General features: G+C 44.2%; 1 protein-coding gene across 3 annotated transcripts in view; it reads left to right on the forward strand.

The window, feature by feature from the left end:
• LOC122555092 (limbic system-associated membrane protein-like) overlaps positions 1-13,036 on the forward strand; it is an 841,008-nt gene that overhangs the window by 315,469 nt on the left and 512,503 nt on the right. The window lies entirely within an intron of this gene.

Raw genomic sequence — 13,036 nt, forward strand, 5'->3', positions numbered from 1 at the left:
TTTGAGGCATAACGTGGGGGAAATTGCAGTATTCATTATCAGTAATGATACCCTTTTCGCTTCAATTTGGATTTCTGTGGCTCATTCATTATCTTTGAATGCACATTGAAAATTATCATCTCAATCATGACCATTACATTGAATACACTAATTGTGTCCTTATGATGGCTGAGCAATGTAGACTGAACAAAGCACTTAAAAGTGGCCCCTGAGGTTTCTGTTTCACAATAGCTAGCACTGGAAAGAAACATTTTGCAGCTACCATATATTCACATTGAACTGTAAGTATGCTAGGTTTTGGTCAGTGATGGGAGTCTTAGCATTGCGGGCAAAAGTGAGTACTGTAGATGCTGGAGATTAGGGACTGGAAGAGCACAGCAGGTCAGGCAGCATCTGAGGAGCAGGAAAATCGACGTTTCGGGCAAAAGCCCTTCATCAGGAATGAGGCTGGGAGCCTCAGGGATAGAGAGATAAGTGGGAGGGGTGTGGGGCTGGGGGGAAGGTAGCTGGATTGCAATAGGTGGATCGAGGTGGAGGTAAAGATGATAGATCAGAGAGAAGGGTGGAGCAGATAGGTGGGAAGGAAGATTGACAGATGGGCCAGGTCATGAGGATGGTGCTGAGGTGGAAGTTTGGAACTGGGGATAGGGGAAATGAGGAAACTGGTGAAATCCACATTAATGCCGTGGAGTTGGAGGGTCCCAAGGCGGAAGCTGAGGCGTTCTTCCTCCAGGCGTCTGGTGGTAAGGGAGTGGTGATTGAGGAGGCTCAGTATCTGCATGTCCTTGACGGAGTGGGAGGAGGAACTGGTGAAATCCACATTAATGCCGTGGGGTTGGAGGGTCCCAAGGCGGAAGCTGAGGCGTTCTTCCTCCAGGCGTCTGGTGGTAAGGGAGTGGTGATTGAGGAGGCCCAGGATCTGCATGTCCTTGACGGAGTGGGAGAAGGAGTTGAAGTGTTCAGCCAAGGAGCAGTGGGATTGATTGGTGCACTTATCCCAGAGATGTTCTCTGAAGCATTCTGTGAGTAGGTGTCCTGTCTCCCCAATGTAGAGGACACCACATCAGGAGCAATGGAGACAGTAAATGACATGTGTGGAAGTGCAGGACAAACTTTGATGGATGTGTAAGGCTCCTTTGGGGCATTGGACGGAGGTGAGGGGGGAAATGTGGGTGCAGGTTTTGCAATTCCTGCAGAGGCAGAGGAAGGTGCAGGGAGGGGAGTGTGGTTTGTTAGGGAGCGTGGTCCTGATGAAGTAGTCACAGAAGGAACAGTCTTTACAGAAAATGGATAGTGTAGGGAGGGAAATATATCTCTGGTGGTGGGATCCGTTTGTAGGTGGTGGAAATGGTGGAGGATGATGCGATGTATATGGAGGTTGGTGGGGTGGAAGGTGAGGACCAGGGGGTTTCTGTCCTTGTTGCGGTTGGAAGGGTGGGGTTTGAGGGTGGAGGTGCAGGACGTGGATGGGATGCACTGGACGGCTTCATCGACCAAGGATGGGGTGAAGTTTATGCTTCATACGTGATCATCACTTCATTAACAAGGATGACAACCTCCAGTGTAAGAGACAAAAAAAAACTGCAGATGCTGGGAGGGGAAATTGCAGTCTTTAAAGAAGGAGGCCATCTGGTGTGTTCTGTCGTGAAACTGGTCCTCCTGGGAGCAGATGCGGCGGAGGTGGAGGATTTGGGAATAAGGGATAGCATTTTTGCAGGAGACAGGGTAGGAGTAGGTGTAATCCAGGTAGCTGTGGGAGTCGGTGGGTTTGTAGAAAATGTCAGCGTTAATCTGGTCACTATTGATGGAGATGGAGAGGTCCCGGAAGGGGAAAGAGGTGTCAGAGATGGTCCAGGTAAGTTTAAGGTCAGGGTGGAATGTGTTGGTGAAGTTGATGAACTGTTTAACCTTCTCATGGGAGCACGAGGTGACGCCGATGCAGTCATCAATGTAGTGGAGGAAAAGGTGGGGAGTGGTGCCCGTGTAACTGCGGAAGATATACTGTTCCATGTAGCCAGGACAGGCATAGCTGGGGCCCATGCAGATGCCTATGGCTACCCCTTTCGTCTGGAGGAAGTGGGAGGATTCAAAGGAGAAATCTTTGAGGGTGAGAACCAGTTCAGCCAAACAAATAAGGGTGTCAGTGGAAGGGTATTGGTGTGGACTTCGGGAGAGGAAGAAACTGAGGGCTTGGAGGCCCTGGACATGGCAGATGAAGATGTATAGGGACTGGATGTCCATAGTGAGGATGAAGCATTGGGGGACCAGGGAAATGGAAGTCTTCGATGAGGTGGAGGGTGTGAGTGGGGAGGAATAGGACAGTATCGAGGTATGTGGAGATGAATTTGGTCGGGCAGGAGCAGGCTAAGATGATGGATCAACCGGGGTAATCAGGCTTGTGGATCTTAGGTAGGAGGTAGAACTGGGAGGTGCAGGGTTCCCAAACTATGAGGTTGGAAGCTGTGGGTGGGAGATCCCCTGAGGTGATGAGGTTGTGTACGGTCTGCTTTAACTAGTCAAATTCACCAACACCTTCCACCCTGACCTTAAATTCACCTGGACCATCTCTGACACCTCCCTCCCCTTCCTGGACCTCACCATCTCCATCAACGGTGACCAACTCAACACTGACATTTTCAGGGGAGGGATGGTGTGAGTATTGCTATCATAGTGGCTTACTGGCAGATTCTATTACCCCAGTGCAGCATGGAAGAATTGATTATGCAGCATGTACAGTGAATGAATCACACAGTTCAACATTCCTTACGAAAGCATCACAATGATCTCTTGGGAAGCCTTCATGCCTCACTGTGTGAGGGCATTATGTGAGGCTTTATTCTGATGGATGGGGGACTCATAAATAGAATTGTATTATCTTTCTGACATTCTGATATTTTCCTTGCTCATGGATATCGCTTGGTGACCATCATGGCTGGAGATGTGTGGCCCTAGTCCAATTAAAAACACATAAAAGAAGAAAGTCATCATCACTTCATTAACAAGGATGACAACCTCCAGTGTAAGAGACAAAAAGAACTACAGATGCTGGAATCCAAAGTAGACAGGCAGGAGGCTGAAAGAACACAGGAAGCCAGGCAGCATCAGAACTTGGAGAAGTTGACATTTCATGTGTAAACCTTCTTCAGGACTGGGGTGGGGTGTGGGGGGAGCTGCAGATAAAAGGAGAGTCAGGGGCAGGGTAGTGAAGTGAGAATAGGTAAAGACAGGTAGACATTACGACCTGGTTGGTCAATGGGAGGAATGATTCGGTCCATAGCAGGGAGCAGTGGAAGGAAGGGGGAGGGGCTGGGAAGGGTATTGAGGGATGGGAAGGGAAGTTATTTGAAATTCGAGAACTCAATGTTGAGTCCTCCGGGCTGTAAGCTGCCCAGACGGAAGATGAGGTGTTTTTCCTTCAGTTTGCAGTATGGTTTGTTGTGGCAATGGAGGAAGCCAAGGATGGTCATGTCGGAAAGGGAGTGGGAAGGGGAATTAAAATGGGCAGTGACTGGGATGTTCAGTCAACCCCTGTGGGCCCGACTGAGATGCTTGGTGAACTGTTCCCTAAATTTACGTTTGATCTCCCCAATGTAAAGAAGACCACTTCGGGAGCACTTGATGCAGTAAACTAGTTTGGAAGAGAGGCAGGTGAATCTTTGGCTTACCTGGAAGGACTAACCTCTCGTGTTCAGCCTTTAGAGGGAAAAGCAGCAGAAGGTGATCCACAATGAGACTCCATCTCTACAGGTCTTGCTGTCATTGTCTTCAACTCTTTGAAAAATAGTCCAAGCACCAATTAAGGACACCAGCATAACCGAGTCATGTCATTTGCAGGATCAGACTCATGCTCAGAAGATCTATGTGCCAGTCCCTTCCCAGTAGTCACCAATATTACAGTTGCCCTAAATCTTTATATCAGTCTGTTTCAAGAAGCAAATGGGGACACAGGTGGCATCTCTCATACCTCAACTCATAAATGCATCTGGGCTGTCACTAGAATCTCTACGGTGTAGAGACTCGCCATTCGCCCCATCATGTCCACACCAACCAAAGAGCATCCTGTCCAGACCCACCTTACCCATCCCTGTAACCCTAGTTTTCCCATGGTTAATCTGTGGGTTCTGTACAATGTAAGTGTCAGTTCCCAGGATCTCTGGCACAGTCATCCAGAATTTGCCATTTAGAGTTATAGAGTCATAGAGATGTACAGCATGGTAACAGACCCCTCGGTCCAACTCGTCCATGCTGACCAGATATCCCAACCCAATCTAGTCCCACCTATTTGGACTATGGAGGAAACTGGAGCACCCGGAGGAAACCTGTACAGACATGAGAAGGTGCAAACTCCACACAGTCGCCCAATTCTGGAATCAAAGCTGAGTCCCTGGTGCTGTGAGGCAGCAGTGCTAACCACTGAGCCACCATGATGCAACTTTTTCCAAATCCCAGATGTTCAAATCCTTCCCCTGTGATGAAGGGATTCAAGCAAGTCAGGTAGTGTGATTCTCCCCCATTGCTGGCTTGCCAACTTCAATCAATTGCACCCATGATACTTTGAGAACACTCAGTCACTAAGCCACAGAATTTGTCAACAGAAAGGCTTGTTCAAATTGTATGGATGTTGCCTGGGTTGGTGGATTTGAGCTTTAGGGAGAGGCTGAACAAGCTGGGGCTGTTTTCCCTGGAGTGTCGGAGGCTGAGGGGTTACCTTATAGAGGTTTACAAAATTGTGAGGGGCATGGATAGATTAAATCGGCAAAGTCTTTTCCCTGGCGTTGGGGAGTCCAGAGCTACAGGGTAGAGGTTTAGGCTGAGAGGAGAAAGATATAAAAGAAACCTATGGGGCAACTTTTCCACACAAAGGGTGGTACGTGTATGGAATGAGCTGCCAGAGGAAGTAGTGGAGGCAGGTACAATTGCAACATTTAAAAGGCATTTGGATGGGTATATGAATAGGAAGGGTTTGGAGGGATATGGGCCAGGTGCTGGCAGGTGGGACTAGATTGGGTTGGGATATCTGATCAGCATGGACGAGTTGGACCGAGGGGTCTGTTACCATGCTGTACATCTCTATGACTCTATAACTCTAAATGGCAAATTCTGGATGACTGTGCCAGAGATCCTGGGAACTGACACTTACATTGTACAGAACCCACAGGTTCCTGCCTCCTTCTAAGGTCCTTGGGCATATAGAGATGGCTGCCAAGAAATGATATCTAACCCCTCCAAACACTTAGACTGACACAGAATGGAAATGTAATGCTTCTCATACTTCCACCAGGCCCTTAATCCTATTTAAGATAAACTTTTGATGCTGAGATCATTCTGATAGTGTCTTGTAGTACAGTCCAGAAAAAGTATCTGCATCAGTGTGGCATACTTTGCCCTTCACAACTGAAAAAGACAAAGGGAAGATGTCCTGGGTGCAGAGGAAATGGGTGAATGATGGAAATCTTCTCAAGATGAAAATAAGGTTGTGGATCAGGACATTGACCAGAAGATCATGCAAGAAAGTAGGACAGCACAATACATCATTGAACCTGAGCCACTAGAGAAAGCCAGAGAAATATGCTACAATAGGGTAAATGAGTTGTGTTTAGATTTTGTTTAATTGTTTACAATTCTGCTTGTAAACAGGCAGGCATCCTATTCTTGCTATAACTGACAGATGGAACTTGTTATTTTTGAACTCCTTGCTGTTTTGTTGTAAATAGATATCTTTCTATCTATCTGATTGCATGTTTAACATCTTTGTGTCATCCCACTTTCAAGTAGCTACACATTACATGTCTACTGACCATCAAGGAAATGTGAGAGAGTGCATTCACATCATATGGCAATGAAGTTCGGAGGCTCTAAAAGCTTCCATCAGCATGTGGCATTCAAGTGTTATGCAGTGATAAGCAGCAGATTGAGAGGAATCCTGTGGAATCTCTTTTTCAACATCGGAAACCCTTCAATGTTTCAGAGTATGCGAAGTTGTCCAAATGCTTCTGTACCCCCCAGAATAGCATTAAATTTGAAGGCTTTCCTTAGTTCTGAGGGAGAGTGCTCCATTGTGTGTCTCCCAGCCTTGAATGGCTGTGTGATTCCTTGGAAAACTCATGCAAATGATGAACCATTCCCTGCAACCACATATGGAATCATTGTTCATTTGTTATTCTTAGTCACAAGTTGGGTAAAAGTAAAAAGATGTGAGCAGACGACGTTCAAGCATAATCCATGGTCCACTTAAGGCGAATGCTTCAGCTACAGTCTTAAACATTATGTTTCATGGATTGGGATGACTGAAAGGCTACACATCTCTCACATAGATGAAACAGTCAATGCAACAGTGAAAATTATGTAAGAGTGGACATTTTTATATTGCAAGTGAGTATATATTTAAAACAGTGACATGTTATTTATAATATTTCACCTATGCCACCTTTGTCCTCAGCAAGGTTACTTCTTCCAGTGTTTTTTTTTGTCTTCTATTGAAGAAGTCACCATGGTGGGGTGACTTATAAAACTTTTCACTGTGTTTTTCATGTAAAAAGACACATGGTAATTATATTCTATATTCTATTCTATTCTATATCTTCCATTATGTCTAGGTATTTTCTCAACTTCAACACCTTGGCAAAATGGAATATGTTCTGTGGTTAGCCTTGCTAACTTGGAATACTTGGGTGGTCATTCCATGGTTTTGTGAGAGTCTTTTGCCCAGATGCAGGCTTATCCCCCTTGGTTTAAACTGGTGTGAGATTTGGCAGCACAAGCCATTGATGTTGAACACCTTCAGCCAGAAGATGGAGTGCAGGTCCCTGCACCTGTCCAGCAGATGCTAAGTATTCTTGTAGAGGATGTCTCCATGGAGACATATAGCCACATTGCACACCAGAACCAGTAGAATGATAACATTGGATTCCTCCATCACTCAGTCGAGCTCGCTGACTGTCTCAAACAAACTTGCCTGCTGCTCCTGTATCTGAAGGGCATCATCTTGGCAAAATCAATAATGGTCAAGACTGTGGAATCATCTTCTGCCTGAGGCTGAATAGGACACTAGTCTTCTTTGAGACTAAAATTAGAGGATTGTTTTCTCCACTTGATTCGGAGATTCATTTGATTTGCTAATTTTATTGAGCTTCTGAGTTTCATTGAGAGTACAAGGAGCTTTGCTGGGGCAATCTCTGATGGTTTAGTGCCTTCCTTCTGAGTATTCAAGATGGAGCTGAGGGATTTCCTGGCAGAGGGTTGCTAGTTGCGGCTCATGCCTACAGAGAAGAAGAAAAAGGAATACCATGTCAAAGCGGGAAAGGCTTATGCGGATTTAAAAGGAATTAATGCAGGTGGGAATGGGATAGCAGCACAGTTGCTGATTGTTGAGTTCTGCCCGTTTCCACAAGAGCACTTATGCTCCTCTCCAGCCAAATGGGAGCATTTTCTCATCATGGTGGTGGTGAAGAGCTTGATGCCTGCTGGAATTGTTGGGCATCCTGCTCCTCCTGGGATAAAGCAGTGATTCTGGCTGCAGTTTGTGTCCAGGTGGTCTGATGCCTGCTCTTCACCATCCCGTCCATCAGGATCTCCTAATCCCCATCTGACAAGTGGGGAGCAATGCTTCCTAGGCCCTGAATTTGGTGCTAATTGTTGAGAGCCTTGGTGTAAAGTGTGGTTGGTGGTTTGCAGCATCAGAAGAGATGTTACAGTTGAGTTTTAAATGTGGCTGCAGTGGCATAAATGCTCCAGGAGTGGTCAACACTTCCTCCTCTCTGGCTATGCAATTCCCTGATGTAGAATTTCAAAAGCCTGCCTGATTGTATAATTAATGAGGTGAAAAGTGGAATGTGGTGTGTTAACAGTTGCTGCGAGGCATACAAGATCAAGTGCCGTGAATCTCACTCGACTAAATACTAAGTGAAAATGGGAACATTCTATTGAGTGACTGCATAAAGAGAGTTTATCTAAAGGAAACATAATTGCTAAGTCTCATTTTTACCTGATAACTATGGCAGTGTGCTTTGCAACATGTAGTGTTAGATCTCAGTTAGAAGCTGGAGCATTTTTTTACTGACTTTCTCCCTGCTTCGTATAGGATTATGTTTCAAGTCTTACTCTGTTTGAGGTTTGCTAATTTAGCATTGAGCCACAGAGTCATAGAGATGTACAGCACAGAAACAGACCCTTTGGTCCAACCCGTCCATGCCGACCAGATATCCCAACCAATCTAGTCCCACCGGCCAGCACCCGGCCCATATCCCTCCAAACCCTTCCTATTCATATACCCATCCAAATGCATTTTCACTGTTGCAATTGTACCAGCCTTCACCACTTCATCTGGCAGTTCATTCCAGACATGTACCACCCGCTGCATGAAAACGTTGCCTCTTAGGTCTCTTTTATATCTTGCCCCTCTCACCCTAAACCTATGCCCTCTAGTTCTGGACTTCCCCACCCCAGGGAAAAAACTATGTCTATTTATCCTATCCATGCCCCTCATAATTTTGTAAACCTCTGTAAGGTCACCATTCAGCCTCCGACGTTCCAGGGAAAACAGCCTAAACCTGTTCAGCCTCTCCCTGGATCTCAGATCCTCCATCCCTGGCAACACCCATGCAAATCTTTTCTGAACCCTTTCAAGTTTCACATCTTTTCGATAGGAAAAAGATCAGAATTGCACGCAACATTCCAACAGTGGCCCAACCAATGTCCTGTACAGTTGCAACACAGACCTCCCAACTCCTGTCCTCAATACTGACCAATAAAGGAAAGCATACCAAACGCCTTCTTCACTATCCTATCTACCTGTGACTCTACTTTCAAGGAGCTATGAACCTGCACTCCAAGGTCTCTTTGTTCAGCAACACACCCTAGGACCTTACCATTAAGTGTATAAGTCCTGCTAAGATTTGCTTTCCCAAAATGCAGCACTTCACATTTATCTGAATTAAACTCCATCTGCCACTTCTCAGCCCATTGGCCCATCTGCTCCAGATCCCGTTGTAATCTGAGGTAACCTTCTTCGCTGTCCACTGCACCTCCAAATTTGGTGTCATCTGCAAACTTACTAACTATACGTCTTATGCTTGCATCCAAATTATTTACATAAATGTTGAAAATTAGTGGACCCAGCACCGATCCTTGTGGAACTCCACTGGTCACAGGCCTCTAGTCTGAAAAACAACTCTCCACCACGACTCTCTGTCTTCTACCTTTGAGCCAGTTCTGTATCCAAATGGCTAGTTCTCCCTGTATTCTGTGAGATCTAACCTTGCTAACTAATTTCCCATGGGGAACCTTGTGGATGCCTTACTGAAGCCCATATAGATCACATCTATCACTCTGCCCTCATCGATCCTTTTTGCTACTTCTTCAAAAACTCAATCAAGTTTTTGAGACCTGATTTCCCACGCACAAAACCATGTTGATTATCCCTAATCAGTCCTTGCCTTTGCTGATACATGTACATCCTGTCCCTTAGGATTCCCTCCAACAACCTGTCCATCACTGACATCAGGCTCACTGGTCTATAGTTCCCTGGCTTGTCCTTACCACCTTTTTTTAAACAGTGGTACCACGTTAGATAAGGGATCTAAACAGAAACCTTGGAGTCTCTGTACTTCACTGCACGTGCCAATTGAGCTTTTAGGCAGATTTTGTAAACTTTAATTTTCTGCAAGTTTGTCATATATATATTTAAACATTTTGACTTTGTTAAATTATTTATAGAAGATATTTTTAATTGGTTGTAAAATGCTTGTTGTCCCCACTTCAGAATAACTAAAATGATTTTTGCTGTCAAACAGTGATGAGAGTGGAGGATGGCAGCCACCTTTCTATACAACAGAGCCTCTTTCCTGGATGCTGAAGGGCTCAATATCCACAGGCAGCCAGTTGAGGCCTATTATCGATGGCTGAGTTGAATTATCAGTTGTCATTTGGAAGGACACCAAGGTGTCAAATAATAGGCAAATTTTCTGAAGATGCTGGACAGGAGAATCTGTGTACAGATAACACAAAAACATAAGCACATGTTCAACTTCAGGCAGCCATCATTGCATTAAACAAAAGAAACCAAAGAACTACAGATGCTGGAAATCAGAAACAAAATCAAAAATTTTTGGAAACGCTCAGCAGGTCTCACAGCATCTGTGGAGAGAAAGCAGAGTTATCTAAGCATCTGCTAAGGCTCCAGTGACCCTTTTGAAGCAGGTTTTTCCAGTGATTTCTGAGTTTTTAAAAAATGCATTTATTGAATGAGGGTTCCACTGTCAAGGGCAATGTTTATTGCCCTTCCCTAATTGCCCAGAGGGCAGGTAAGAGTCAACCACATTGCCGTGGGTCTGAGTCACATGTAGGCAAGACCAGGTCAGGACGGCAGTTTCTCTCCCTCAAGGACGTTAATGAACCAGATGGATTTTTTTTCCCAGCAATGAATAATGGTTTCATGATCATCATTATTAGACTCTTAATTCCAGATTCTTTTTAACTTTTGTTTTAAGTGAATTGAAATTTGACCATCGGCCAGAGCACAATTTGAACCTGGTTCCCCAGAACATTACTTGGGTCTCTGGATTAACAGTCTACCTACAATATCACATGGCCATTGCCTCCGCAAGGTATAGTTGAGTTAAATTTAGTTACTGCACTTCTGCATGGAGGCAGTAAACAAAAGGTCCAGATCTTGCAGCATAATACATTATAAAACAATTACCTTTCTGGTTGACATGTGGGAAGGAGTACATGCAAATATTCTCCTAACCTCCAAAATGACTTAATCAACATCACGATACCTGAAATTTAATGGGCTGTGTTGCTTACTTTTTACTGTAATCGCAACCAGAACACCAGTAGTGGTAGACTAATTTTCAGGTTTTCTTTTCCTTCACTAAATAATGTATCTTTTTAATCAAAGATCTTATCATTTGACAGGAATTAATGAAATTTCTTTTCTTTCATGCTTTCAATTGACTTATCTGACTCCTTATTCTTTCCTGTCTGGTACCTCTCTGCACATTGATTGGCTTGATTTTTTACTTTCAATATTTCTGACTGTGTCAATCCTGAACTTAGATTATTACCTTCACTTCGTGGTCAGGTCTGTGGCACAGAGATGTTTTTGAATCAATCTGCTCAGAGATGTTATGACACAGGTGGGACTTGAACTCAGCACTCTTTCTTCAGGAGTAGGGGCACTGCTACCGTGCCACTAGTGGGCCTGGGCTATGGCATCATCTGATTTACCTAACTCAAAGAACCTGACTCACATCACTCCTTTGATGGATTTATATGTGTTGTTGTGGTTCTGTTCGCCGAGCTGGAAGTTTCTGTTGCAAACGTTTCGTCCCCTGGCTAGGCGACATCATCAGTGCTTGGGAGCCTCCTGCGAAGCGCTTCTTTGATGTTTCCTCCGGTGTTTATAGTGGTATGTCCCTGCCGCTTCCGGTTGTCAGTTTCAGCTGTCCGCTGTAGTGGTTGGTATATTGGGTCCAGGTCGATGTGTTTGTTGATGGAGTTTGTGGATGAATGCCATGCCTCTAGGAATTCCCTGGCTGTTCTCTGTCTGGCTTGCCCTATGATAGTAGTGTTGTCCCAGTCGAATTCATGTTGCTTGTTGTCTGCGTGTGTGGCTACTAAGGATAGCTGGTCGTGTCGTTTCGTGGCTAGTTGATGTTCATGTATGCGGATTGTTAGCTGTCTTCCTGTTTGTCCTATATAGTGTTTTGTGCACATTTATATGTGTGTTTGTGTTCTCATAGGTTTGTTGTTTTTGACCAAGTGTTGGCCTAGTCAGCTTTTTACTGGCTGCTTCTAGCTGTGCGCACGGTACTGATCAAATCTTACAAAATGTCAGCTTTACGTTATCCTTTATGTTGACTTCAACCTTGTGATATCTAATTTTATAATTTAGGCTTGTAGCTCAAATATCACTTCATATTTTGTCAGCATTTCTTTAATGACAAACATACTCTTACTGAACCTGATTATAAATTGAATGACCTAGTTAAACCCTGTTTGCTTAAGTCAATTGATTCACATCAAGAAAATGTTCTGTCCTACTATTAGCAGTACCAAACAAGGGGCTATATTCTGGGGTAGCATGGTGGCTCAGTTGTTAGCACTGCTGCTTTACAGTGCCAAGCACCTGGGTTTGATTCCAGCCTTGGGTGACTGTCTGTGTGGACTTTGTGCATTCGCCCCATGGTTGCATGGGTTTTGTCTTGATGCTCCAGCTTCCTCCCACAGTCCAAAGATGTGTAGGGTAGTTGAATTGGCCATGCTAAATTGCCCATAAGATCCAGGGATGTGTCGGTTAGGTGCATTGATCAGCATAAATGTAGATTAATAGGGTAGGGAAATAGATCTGGGTGGGTTACTCTTCAGCGTGTCAATGTGGACTTGTTGGGCCAAAGGGCCTGTTTCCACACTGTAGGAGTTTTATGATTATGTTCCACCTGAACACTAATTTGGCTGAACATTGGAACACTATTGGAAAAGTCACTTTTATGACAGTTTTGAATGAAGAGATATGTCTCAGTGAGATTCCCCTGTATTCTCCTCTGTGGTAACTAACTTGGCATTAGTTGTGAATCATCAATTTTCATTTATACCTGAGGGTTGGAATTTTATCTTCATCCCTGTTACTCTCATTTTTCTGTGCTGTTTTCCTATTTCACTAACTGTGAACACCTCTTTCTTTCCTGCTTAATAACATTACCGTTGTTTCCCCCAACATCATTTGCACATTTGAGAATTACCAGACTCCTGAGAGTTCCTTTTAAATTTGAGAATGTAATTTCCAATAGTTTCATTTAACGACTGTGTTCTTTCATCAAATGCAACTCTCGGTCCAATTTCATTCTTATATGAATTGAGAAGCTCATTAATTTCAGAATAGCCCATAGTACAGAGGTCTCATGGGTAACAGTAGTTTAAAATTTTACCAAAAATATCAGACCTCATTATTGTGCAGAAAACCTGTATTTTATCCTTATTTCCTATTTTATTTGCTTTCAACCAAATGTGAAACATTTATTGGCTATTATATTAG

The sequence above is a fragment of the Chiloscyllium plagiosum genome, chromosome 12 (assembly GCF_004010195.1).
Source record: "Chiloscyllium plagiosum isolate BGI_BamShark_2017 chromosome 12, ASM401019v2, whole genome shotgun sequence".
Classification (NCBI taxonomy): Eukaryota; Metazoa; Chordata; class Chondrichthyes; order Orectolobiformes; family Hemiscylliidae; genus Chiloscyllium; species Chiloscyllium plagiosum.